Consider the following 12,759-nt stretch of genomic DNA (forward strand, 5'->3'; position numbering starts at 1 on the left):
ACCCTGAGAAAACCATAATTCAAAAAGAGCCATGTACCACAATGTTCATTGCAGCTCTATTTACAGTAACCAGGACATGGAAGCAACCTAAGTGTCCATCAACAGGTGGATGGATAAAGAAGATGTGGCACATATATACAATGGAATATTACTCAGCCATAAAAAGAAATGAAATTGAGTTATTTGTAGTGAGGTGGATGGACCTAGAGTCTGTTATACAGAGTGAAGTAAGTCAGGAAGAGAAAAACACATACTTATGCTGACACATATATATGGAATCTAAAAACAAAAATGGTTCTGAAGAACCTAAGGGCAGGACAGGAATAAAGAAGCAGATGTAGAGAATGGACTTGAGGACATGGGGAGGGGAAGGGTAAGCTGAGATGAAGTGAGAGAGTGGCATTGACATATCTACACTACCCAATGTAAAATAGATAGCTAGTGGGAAGCAGCCACATCGCACAGGGAGGTCAGCTCTGTGCTTTGTGACCACCTAGGAGGGTGGGTTAGGGAGAGTGGGAGGTAGAGGCAAGAGGGAGGGGATATGGGGATATATGTATACGTATACCTGATTCACTTTGTTACACAGCAGCAACTAACACAACAGTGTAAAGCAAGTATATTCCATTAAAGATGCTAAAAAAAAAAAGAATCCACCTGCCAGTGCAAGAGACAAGGCTTTGAGCCCTGGTCCGGGAAGATCCCACATGCTGCAGAGCCACTAAGCCCGTGTGCCACAACTACTGAGCCTGCACGCTAGAGCCTGCGAGCCACAACTACTGAGCCCGTGTGCCACAACTACTGAAGACTGCTCGTCTACAGCCTGTACTCCACAACAAGAGAAGCCACCGCAAAAAGAAGCCCACACACCGCAACAAAGAGTAGCCCCCACTCATTACGACTAGAGGAAGCCCGTGCACAGCAACGAAGACCCAACGTGGCCAAAAATAAATAAATAAATATTTTTAAAAAATCATCTTCTCAACAAATATTTAATAGCATAGGGATATTCTCATTAGGTGAACACAGCTGTATATAAATTGGATTTTAATATGGTCACACATTTGTTTAAAGAAAAGACTATATATCTGTAAATTCATTGACCAAAGTCAGAAAACAAATATTCAAAAATTATAATGGTGGCTAACTCCAAGGGTAGGAGATTGTAAGAAATTTTATTTTTTATACTTATCTTTCCAATCTTAATATGGGGATTTCTGTAATAACTGCAGTTATCATCATTCAAATTGTTTTTAATAAGAGAAGTTAATTAAAATTGGGCACATTCATTATAATGAAAATTCAGCTAGTGAAGGAACAATAAATATTGTCTTGTTCAACGTTGAATCCATTGTCTTTTTTTTTTTTTTTTTTTGCGGTACGCGGGCCTCTCACTATTGTGGCCTCTCGCGTTGCGGAAAACAGGCTCCGGACGCGCAGGCTCAGCGGCCATGGCTCACGGGCCTAGCCGCTCCGCGGCATGTGGGATCTTCCCGGACCGGAGCACGAACCCGTGTCCCCTGCATCGGCAGGCGGACTCTCAACCACTGCGTCACCAGGGAAGCCCCCATTGTCTTTTTTTTTAAGTCTGAAAATAGTTGGTGCTTAATAAATATTTGATGATTGAATGGATGTATGATGGGATCAGGAATTAGCAAAGTGGCTTTAGTAAAAACATTTGGAGGGCCACAAAGATGCCTTCTTTATGCTTTATTTATCATAACAATGGGTGATAATAATATGATAAGAATATACAAAAACTGCTCTGCTAACCATAGTTCTGGTAGCATAGAAGGCAAAACTAGATGGCTGGGTTTATCTTAGTATATTTAGTTTATAGAGTTGTACAGTTACAGCTATTAGAACAGAACAAACAAGCAAAAACATTTATCATTGAGATTCCACCAGGGGAAAAAAAAACTTATTTGAGAGTTTCAACCTCCAGTCCTTAACCTCACCACCTTTTTTCAACTGAACTATTATTTTTATGAAGCAAGTTTTGATGACAACTATTGCATTATGAAATACAACTGGAATAAAACTATTACATTATGAAAGAATAGACTTCTATAGTAAGCTATATTTCTATTGTCACAAAATTAATTTAAAAAATAATAATTAGTAATATAGGTGATTAATATGTAATTTACATGTTTATAGGGCACCAGAAAGGTGGATTTCAGGAAGAAATCAAGTGTCTTCCTTCATTGAATCGAATGGTCGGCCTTCTAGACAAGCTTTTTGGGAGATGGGACTTTACAAAATGAGATATCTGAAAGGGCAGCCTTCCAGGTGTTTCCTAATAACGAGTGTAGCAGCTCAGCATGACCTCCTGAACCAAAGTCATTATCTACCTTGATAATATCTTATATACCTGAGGGTGCAACTGCGGTATATAATGGCTTCTACTGTGGTGTGGAGACATTGTTTCAGCATTGGAGGGAGGTTAATGGCAATTAAATCACTGAGGCCAAATCTGATGTCAGGAACCATGATATGTCACTGCTGGAATGCTACAGTAGTCCTCAATAGACAGATACATTCTGACTTGGAGGGATATGGCCAAGAAGTCTGCCTAAGGATTTCCAAATATGCATTGCTTGGGACTGGTCTTTAGAAGTTACCTCTGACTCTTCTCCTATCAAATATGGACTAGCTCTCTGTGCTGGGAACTGCAGAACAATGACCTTCTGAAGCCTTTTCTAAAAATTAGAACTTAATTTTTTTAGAGCAGCTTAAGATTACAGCAAAATTGAGGGGAAGGTACAGGTATTCCCCATATAAGCCCTGCTCCCACACATACATAGCCTCCCCCATTATTAATATCCCCCAGCAGAGTGGTACATTTGTTACAATTGATAAACCTACATTGACATATCATAATCACCAAGAGTCCACAATTTACATTACGGTTCATTCACGGTGTTCAATTCTATGTTTTGGACAAACGTATAATGACATGGATCCATTAAGTATGGTATTATACAGAGTACTTTCCATAGAAATCTTATGTTCCATGTATTAATTTCTACCACCCCACCCCCAACCTCTGGCAGTTACTGATCTTTTTAAGTTCTCCACAGTTTTGCCTTTTCCAGAATGTCAATAGTTGGAGTGATACAGTACACAGACTTTTCAGATTGGCTTCTTTCACTTAGTAATAAGTATTTAAGGTCCCTCCATATCTTTTCATGGTATCATAGCTCATTTTATTTTTTTAGTGTTGAATAATATTTCATTATCTGTATAGACCACACTTTGTTTATCTATTCACCTACTGAAGGACATCTTGGTTGCTTCCAACTTTTGGCAGTTATAAATAAAGCTGCTATAAACATCTGTGTGCCAGTTTTAATGTGGACATAAGTTTTCAGATTATTTAGATAAATATCAAGGAACATGATTTCTGAGTCATATGGTAAGAGTGTGTTTAGTTTTGTAAGAAACCACCAAACACTCTTCCAGTGTGGAATGAGAGCCCCTGTTGTTCCACATCCTCACCAGCATTTGGTGGTGTGAGTGTTCTGGATTTTGGCCGTTCTAATAGGTATGTAGTGGTATCTCAATGTCATTTTAATTTGCATTTGCCTGCTGGTATATGATGTGGAGCATCTTTTCACATGCTTGTTTGCCATCTGTATGTCTTCTTCAGTCAGGTGTCTGTTAAAGTCTTTGGCTCATTTTAAAATCAGGTTGTTTGTTTTCTTATTGTTGAGTTTTAAGGGTTCTTGGTAAATTTTGGATAATAGTCCTTTATCAGATATGTCTTTTGCAAATCTTTTCTCCCAGTCTGTGGCTTGTCTTATCATTCTCTTTTGTCTCTCACAGAGCAGAAGTTTTTAATTTTAATGAAATCTGGACTTTTGGTCATTTCTTTCATTGATCATGCATTTGGTGCTGTATCTAAAAAGTCATTGCCATACTCAAGGTCATCTAGGTTTTCTCCTATGTTATCTTCTAAGAGTTTTATAGTTCTGTGCTTTACATTTAGTTTTGTGATCCATTTTGAGCTAGTTTGTGTGAAGGGTATGAGGTCTGTGTCTAGATTTTTTTTTTTTTTTTGCATGTGTACGTGCAGTTGTTCCAGTACCATTAGTTGAAAAGACTGTCTTTCTGCCATTGTCCTCCTTTATCAAAGTTCAGTTGACTGTATTTATGTGGGTCTATTTCTGGGCTTTTGTAGTTTTTCTCATATAGATCTTGTACATATTTTGTTAGATTTATGTCTCAGTATTTCATTTTTTTGAGTTCTGTGCAAATGTTTCTAATTTCAAATTCTACTTGTTTGCAATTAACTTTTGTATATTAACCTTGTATCCTGCAACCTTGCTCTAATTGCACCTAAAGGCTTTTAAGATGATGGCAGTCCCACATTTCTTGTCTCTTCTTGTCTTCTTGTGGCTTTCTTCCACTGCTCCTTGTATCTCTAGCCTACTAGAAGGCACAATATAATGTGATTTGAATATTCAATTCAGCTGTACAAGATAAAAAAATGAGATGATGAAACATAAGAAATGTTGATCATAGGTAGTAAGTAAGCTAATAGCTTATGAAGTATAGGTGTAATTCATAGGCTGTGTTAAGTATAGATATGCGGGACTTCCCTCCCTGGAGGTCCTGTGGTTAAGATTCCGCGCTTCCACTTCAGGGGGCGCAGGTTTCAATCCCTGGTTGGGAACTAAGATCCTGCATGCTGTGCAGCCAATAAAAAAAAAGATATGCGTAAGTAGTTTGAGAAACAAAGGCAGAATTCAGAAGTTGTGTTAAATATACATAATAAGTAAATTAGTAACCTATAAAACGTACCAAGATAAAGTGACTAAATGGCATATATGATAGAATAGACAAGTTTTATTTATTCAGTAGAAAGGTAGACTAAGTCATAATCTTGCCACTTCAGGGCTGATCGCTGTGTTGTCCCTAAACTGACCACCTACTAATAACATCCAGTACGGTCCCGTTTTGGCCCAAAGAACTGTGCCCAAGAAATGCAAATAAAACCTATAGCTCTTCACCAAGTTAATTGGCAAGCTACAGCTTTGGCCAGGCACAACTGCCTCTGTGTCTTTCCCGTTAATTCCTGGTACCTTCTGTCTGGGCCACTGGCTTACATCTCAACTCTGATTCTTATAGCATACCATCTTGGGGAAGGCTGATATGGGCAGAAAGAGCAGGATTTGGATAGCATGATCCTGCCACTCTCCCCCTATCTTAAGTATTTTAACTTAGTTTATTGCTTTCTTTCCCCTTGCTTATCACTGTGTGTTTTTAATTTTTTTAGTAAATTGTGTGAATGGAGCATTTTAATTTGTCTGTGAGCCCTCTGGATTAGCTTGCTTGGTAATGTGTTCAAGGTAATTTTCCACTTGGCAGTGCTCTTCACTTTGAACTTCAGTAATCCTCCCTCACAGTCTGAGATTTTAAGCGAGTGCTTAAAATCCCTATCTGGTTGAGGGACTGATAACAAGCAGTGAAAGGAGTGTTAAATTATGGTGAGTCTATGATAATCTTAAGGACCTTGTCCACAATGAAGGAATTATGAGAACCTGTCTCTCACCTCTAGAATGGGCCCTTCCTAAGTAAACCCAGTAAAACTGAGCAAATACCAGTTTATCTGTAAAGAAGAGTAGGAGGGTATGTGTGTCAGCTCTGTCCTACTTAAATTCTCTCCTTTTCAAAGCTGAGGTTGGAGGTACTTATTGGCTAGAATAGTGACCTTCAAATAGTTTTGCTTATATACTCCCATGCACAATTTTAAGTTGACATTTAAAATTTCTCATTATAAGCTTAAATAGTTGGAAAAGATGTAACTTCTGGTATATTAAGAATGCTGACTTTTTAAAATCGTTACATCAGTCTTTTAAACATAAATAAATAAATAAACATAAATAAAATGTAAATTCCATATGATTTTTAAGAAACATTTTCTTATGAACATTTTCAAACACAAAAGGAAAAATAATAAAACAAACTCCCACATACTTTTTACCCAATACAAACAACCATCAACTTCTGCCATTCTTATTTATATTCTCTTTCACTTTTCTTCTTGGAGTATTTTAAAGCAAATCCAAATAATATTTTATTTAAAGATAGTTTGGTTCGTATCTCTAACAGATAATATTTATCATAACAATACTTTTTATCCATACCCAATAAAATAATTTCCTTGATACCAATAATACCCAGTTTGTGTTCAAATATCACCAGTTGCCTCAAAAATGTATGTCTTACTAAAGTTGGTTTGTTCAAATCAAGATCTAAACAAGGTTTATGCATTGCGTTTGGTTGATATGATTCTTCAGTCTCTTTTCGTTTGTAACAGTTCTCCCTCCTCTTTATTTTGTGCCATGTCATTTAACATGTAACATGTTTCTCTCCCTTCCCGCATTTCTCACAAACTAGAAATTATATCTAAAGATTAGATTACATTCAGTGTTTGTGGCGAGAATGCTTTATAGATGGTCCTATGTTTATAATTCCTGTGGAGTCATATAAGGAGAAACAATTTCTGATTGTCTTATTTTAGTGACATATTAATATGTATCAGTGGTATAGGTGATATCAGTCAGATTCATCTAAGTTTCCCATCACTCTTTGATCTAATAATGACAAACATTACCTGGACAAACATTATCTGGATCCGTTATTTCATTAGGCACTATGGTGATTTGCTAATTCTTTTATTCCATCTACATGTATTAGCTATGACTCTTCTATGAAGAAGAATTTTCTCTCATCATCTATTTGGTTATCCTGAATTATAGCCCATTTAGGAAAGCAGGAAAACTACATTTATTATTTTTCAGAACAATAAGTTGGTGCCCTAGCAAGTAACAAAGGTGAATTATGAAATAATGAAGTTATACAATTTTATTTTAGTATTGGGTACTCGTGGATTTTTATATGTTTAATGTTTCAATCCTTTACTTTTTTTATGTTCAGAGTGCCCCATCTTTGGCCAGTGGAATCCCCTTCAAGTTGGTTCCTATGTCCTTTTGACATGCCCCACTTATCTTTGATAACTTCCTGTTTTCAGGCACGACAAGATGTCACATGTTCATGGAACATTTTGGCCCCGGGCCTGAATGCTATAGAGATTTTAAAACATTAAAAATACTAACAGGCTCTTCTTCAACAGTTGAAATTTTTACATCCTTCTTTTTTCTCCTTAAACTTATTTCCACTCCATTTCTTTTTTTTTTAATTGAAGTATAGGTGATTTACAGTATTGTGTTAATTTCAGGTGTACAGCAAAGTGATTTGGTTGAACATATATATGTATATGTCTATATTCTTTTTTAAATTCTTTTCCATTATAGTTTATTACAAGATACTGAATATAGTTCCCTGTGCTATACAGTAAATCCTTGCTGTTTATCTATCTACTCCATTTCTTACCTTTTATACTTGAAAGTCTTTAATTGGCTAGTCTAAGATACAATAACAACAAATTTTTTAAGTGTCCTATGACCATAAGGTTGTAAGTATTGGAAAATTTCCCTAGGATTTAATTTTTATTATAATTATTTTTAGTATACATTTATTCAGAGCAGCTTGGATACAGTGTCATTTTTGATATTCTTTAAACACAAAAAGTAAAAATTATTGGAAATATATATATATTAATGATATAGGTTAGTGGGGAACACTTATAATTTCTTTATTAAAGGAATAGTGGAGTTGTCTCTTGGTTTGAGGCCCTGGAATGGGCATAAAAGGAATGCCTTTCTTTTGTAAAATGACAGAATGGAGACTTTCCAAGGACAAATTATAGTTGGGACAGGCAGCCTCTTGGGCAGATGCCTTTTAGGAAAGCATATATCTGGAAGCCAAGGATCTGGAAATTGATTTACTTAAAACTATTCACACTTGCATGCCCCTTGCAAAGTCTCCATGTACTGTTGGTTATTGGTACTCAGTGCCCTGACTTGAAGACCATCAAGCCTCTCCTCTTTAATAGCCGACACTTGGTATCTACTGTGTTGCAAGTACATCAACTTTATGAAGTGGCTACCATTCTTTTTTCTTTTTTTAAGTTTTCCCAAGCAACTTATTGACATTTTTCTTGAGAATTTTCAAAGAAATAATAGAAAAATCAAGCAAAATATTTTTTCTGTACAAAATATTTTTCTGTACATGGTTAACAGTAAAATTATGAACTAGGAAACTTGTGTGACAGATCTTGCTTCTCTCCTTTCTACCTTCTTTTCCCACTTTCTACGTGCCTCTATTTATTCATTCTTTCCCCGAGTGGTTTCATGCAATCCTTTCCAGTTGAAGAAAGAAATAGAACTGATAAAAATCATTTGCACCAAGGTACTAGTGAATTGAAGTATTCAATATTCTTCTTCGAAAATTTGTACTGCAAAAGAAACAGGCACTAAGGAATATTGAAACTTCTGACAGCATAATTCTTTAAATATGCAAATAAATTTCTCCCACAATTTGCTTTTACTATCTGAAGTGGCTACCATTCTTTTTTTTTTTTTTTTTTGAGGTACGCGGGCCTCTCACTGCTGTGGCCTCTCCCGTAGTGGAGCACAGGCTCCGGACGCGCAGGCTCAGCGGCCATGGCTCACGGGCCCAGCCGCTCCGTGGCATGTGGGATCTTCCTGGACCAGGGCATGAACCTGTGTCCCCTGCATCAGCAGGCGGACTCTCAACCACTGCGCCACCAGGGAAGCCCGGCTACCATTCTTAACCCCATTTTACAGATGATGGAACCTGATGCACAAAGAGGTTATATGACTTGTCCAAAGTGTCACAGCCAGTGAATGGGCAGCAGGGTTTTAAACCCAGACACTCTGGCTCTAGTGTCCAGGCTCATAACCACTGTGAACTTGAATACTTTTTAAAAAAACCAGGGGAAGAGCAGATCTATTAGAGGAGAACTCGTATTCATGTCAAGTTGTTAACGGATGGGAAGCAAAGAAAAATAGTGGTTTTTCAGTGTGTCAGTGAATAAACTCTACATGTGTTAACATGTCTACATGTGTTAAAAAGCAGTGGCTTTTTCTGTACTCCACTAAAATACCATAGTATTTAATGTTCGTCAAATTAAAATTAACACATTTTTATTTCTTTAATTTCTAATTAACAATTAGTTCTCATTTAATTAGTAATGTGCCACAATGTTATCTGAAAACCTACTGTAGTCTGCATATTCTACTTAACCTGTTAATACATTCTACTTTTAGTGAGGATGACACAGTTTTTAAAGTAACATTACAGAAGAAATATTGCACTTAATAATGGCAATGATTTCACACTTACATAACTCATTCCACCTAAAAGCATCCAGAAGGTGTTTTATGTAAAAAAAGAAAACTATAACCATCACTAAAATGATTACCTCTTTTGGTGAAGATTGGGATTGTAATCATTCATTAAGTAAAAAGTAAAGCTATTGCTATATTTCAAGAGATATTTTTGAGTAGTTCAGTGAAAATTTTTTTATTTTTTAATAATTGGATTATATAATAAACACACCAGGATACTCAAGGGATTTCGTTCTGCAAGGTGATTTACTCTCTAATCATATGATTTTCCTTGCTATGAGCAGTTGGATTTTTTCACTTATAAGCATTCCCCAGTTAAGAAGAACCTGATCTATGAGAACTGAGCAGGCAATGGTTGTTGTGGAAGCCTCAGCCCTCCTATTGTGAGACTTAAAGGGGGAGGGAGACTGTGAAGGGCAACAGCCCTTTAGTCTCCAGTTGGAAGACCAGAGGAGTGCTGAGCAGAGAAAAGTACCTTCTCTTATTAAACTATGTAGAAAGAGATACCTTTTCTTACTTTGATAGTGATTCAGATTCACCTAACATTTAATGGATGTCTACCATGTGGCAAGCACTATGCTAAACGCTTTCACATTCACAGTTTTGTTTATTTAATCCTCATAACCATGCGGATAACTGGTGTTGCAAATGAGAGGACCGAAGCTCAGAAAGGTTATAAGATTCAAGGTCACATAGCTAGAAAGTGGCAGAGAAAGACATGATCTTATGTGTTATTGATATGTATTCCTCTGTAATACTTGTGAGTATAAGTTATATTATAGTTCTTTTATTCTTCCATAAGCTTAACTAGCAGCAAGTCTAGCATCAGACTCTTTGAGCTTCCTGTGTTGTAGATTATCTAAGGAGTTAATCATAGTTCAAGAAGGTAGTCCTTCAGGTACCCTCTCCCAGATGAGGAGAATGTTGGCCAGTTTGTCTCTTTTTGCTGCTGGTGCTTTTGGTGTTACTGTGGTTGCCATAACTCCTTACTGACCCACATCAACACTGCTGATCCCATTGCCTTCCATCATCTGACTGGCTCTACTGGTCCATGCTTCGGGAAAGTCTTTCTGGCTGTAGTTCTAGCTCAGCCTGCAGGCTGACCTGGTCTTTGAAAGAAGGGTAACAGGGTTCTCCATAGAAACAAAACCAACAGAATGTATGTGTGTGTATATATAAATATATAATTAATTAATTAATTAATATATAATTATACATAATTAATATAATACATACATTAATAATATATTAATATAATACATTATATATACATATGTATATGTACATATGTGTATATATATATATATATGGAGAGAGAGAGATTGATTGATTGATTGATTTACTTTAAGGAATTGTCTTATGTGATTGGGGAAGCTTGGTGAGCATAAAAGGACCCAAAGACCCAAATTACTGGACTCTCAATTCAATTTAGATTCCAAGCCATCCTGGTGTTCTTTCCATTTCTTAAGTCTAAGCCAATGTCATATATTTTAGGTTTTTGAAAGCAACTTAGTTCAAGGAATATCAGGAGTTTCAGGATTAGGTTCAATTGCAAACAACAAAGACCAAAATTAACATTGTTTTGCACAAGCTAGAAATTTATTTCTAATGTAAAAGTCTGGAGGTATGTAGTCTAGAGTTGTTATGGTACTCCATGTTGTCAGAGATTCAAACTGCTTCCATCTTCCCTGGGGCATGGTTTTCATTCCTAGCATCATATCAAAGATAAAGATGACCTGTCTAGTGCCAGCCTTCATGTTTTCATTCTAGGTAGCAGAAAGGAGAGAAAAGAAAGATGAATTCACCTGCATAGATTGTTTCCACTAATATTTGATTGGCCAGACTTGTTTTATATGGCTTTACCAAGTTGTAAGGAAGACTAGAAAATAGTCTTTATTTTGGGCAGCCATATGCCTCAGTTAAAAATCAGGGATTCTAGTATCATAGAAGAAGGAAGGAATGGATAGAATGGATGTTGGCAGACAGCTGTCTCTACCACAGAGAATTTATACAAGTATTAGAAGATATTAATATATGGACAAATTAGGACATTGAAATTTTGTTGCATTTGATACAGTACATTCTTAACAAAGCAGCCAAAATTATCTTATTTTAAAAGTCATATAACTCCCCTGTTCCGAACACTCCATGGACTCTCTAATTCACTTAAAGTCCTGACAGCGTCCTAAAGGCCCTATGTTATCTCCACCCCCTCACCCCCATTGTCTTTCTAACCTCATCACAACTACGTTTGTTCTTTTTCACCTATTCATCTACTTGTGCTGTTCCTCTCATCTGCCAGATATACCCCACCTTACAGCCTTCTTACTCTTTCCTGGGTATTGGATGGCTAATTTCCTTGACTCTTTCAAGTCTTTGCCCAGATATTACCACCTCAGTGAAGCCTATGCTGACAAACCTATTTAAAATTGCAATTCCCTCCACCTTCATATTCCCAAACCAGCCTTCCTAATCAGTCTTTTTCCATAGCATTTATCATTTAACCTCTTACGATGTACTGATATCTTATGTTTATTATTTATCATCTGCCTCCACTAGAACATAAGCTCCACAAGGGCACAATATTTTCTGCTTTGTTAACTAAAAAAATTCTGAGTGCCTAGAACAATGCCAAGTACATTGTAGGTGCTCAAGAAATAACCTGTGGATGAATGAATGCATTTATTTCAGAATATCAGAAAAAATGTAAAGTAGCATTTTTTATTACCTTACAAGTAATATCCTTCCCTTAGTTGTGATATGTCATGTTACCTTGGGACTCCTCCTTACCTTAGTGGGGTACTCAGACCTGAGACTTTGCAGCTATTTGTATCAGCATGTGAATGGGGTGATTATACCCTGGAAAGGACCCTATGACATTCTTTGATATCATTTCTTATGAACATATTGTTTTGGTCTTAAGAAATTTTAGGTTGTCTGTGTGCATTATTCAAGATGTCTAGGTTACAAATAGAATCCCAACTCAAACTAGCTTAAACAAACAAAAAGGAATCTGCTGACTCACATACCCAGGAAACTCAAGAGATGTGGTTGTTTTTAATAACAAAGTTCAGGGATTCAAATGTTGTCATCAGGAATCTCTCACTTTTTAATCTCTCTCCACCTCTTTTTCTTTCATCTGTTTTTGCTTCATTCTCAATGGTAGAAGTTTACATTGTTCTTAAAGCTAGCAATTCTAAAGAACAGAGCACTACTTTGTCTTCTCCATCTAAACTCTGATTCCCCCCTGTGTCTGGGGAAGGTATTTTGATTGTCTAGCCTTGGATACATTCACTTCCAGGAAAGCATGGCCACGTAATTCCCAACAGAATCAGGGGAAGGTAGCTTCCAAAAAAGGAAGGAGAAAGGGCCAAAAAAAAAAAAAAAAAAGCATTGTGCTGCACTTTTCAGTAACATATTCCTCATGTTAAGTTTGTATAATTAGCGATGTTTTAGCAAATAGCAAAAATTAAAATAC

The sequence above is a fragment of the Hyperoodon ampullatus genome (assembly GCF_949752795.1).
Source record: "Hyperoodon ampullatus genome assembly, chromosome: 7".
Classification (NCBI taxonomy): domain Eukaryota; kingdom Metazoa; phylum Chordata; class Mammalia; order Artiodactyla; family Ziphiidae; genus Hyperoodon; species Hyperoodon ampullatus.